Source organism: Eimeria mitis, genomic scaffold (assembly GCF_000499745.2).
Source record: "Eimeria mitis Houghton genomic scaffold, Emh_scaff887, whole genome shotgun sequence".
NCBI classification, from domain to species: Eukaryota; Apicomplexa; class Conoidasida; order Eucoccidiorida; family Eimeriidae; genus Eimeria; species Eimeria mitis.
In genome coordinates this window covers 13756-14190 of record NW_013576524.1, presented here as the reverse complement: position 1 = coordinate 14190, position 435 = coordinate 13756, and positions in this window count along the sequence as shown.

The following is a 435-nucleotide window of genomic DNA, read 5'->3' as shown; positions in this document are numbered from 1 at the left end:
CTTTTTATCGCCACAAAGCTGCGGTGTATCGACAGAGCAGCCGGGGGGCCCCCCGCTACCAGGGGCCCCATCGACGATGCAAGGGCTCCATATAAGGGCCCTGGGGGCCCCCCGCTTTTGCCTTTGCTGCAGGCCTTCCTTCTCCCCCTCATCCAAGCAGGGGGCCCCCCTGGGGTTCTCTCTGATTAGGGGGGCCCCCAGGGGCCCCCCCGATAGCTGCCAATCGACGGCGGGTGGGTGTGGAGGGGGCCCCCCGGGGGCCCCCATGGGGGCCCCCCTGGGGGCCCCCTCGGCCTACCCTTGTGAACCGTCTATGGGGGTATCTCTAGGGGCCCCCCTTGGGGGCCCCCTCTGGGTACCGATCACTTCAGCTGGGGGCCCCTTCTCCTCCCCCTTGGGGGGCCCCCTCTCCTCTTCTATAGGGGGCCCCCCCCC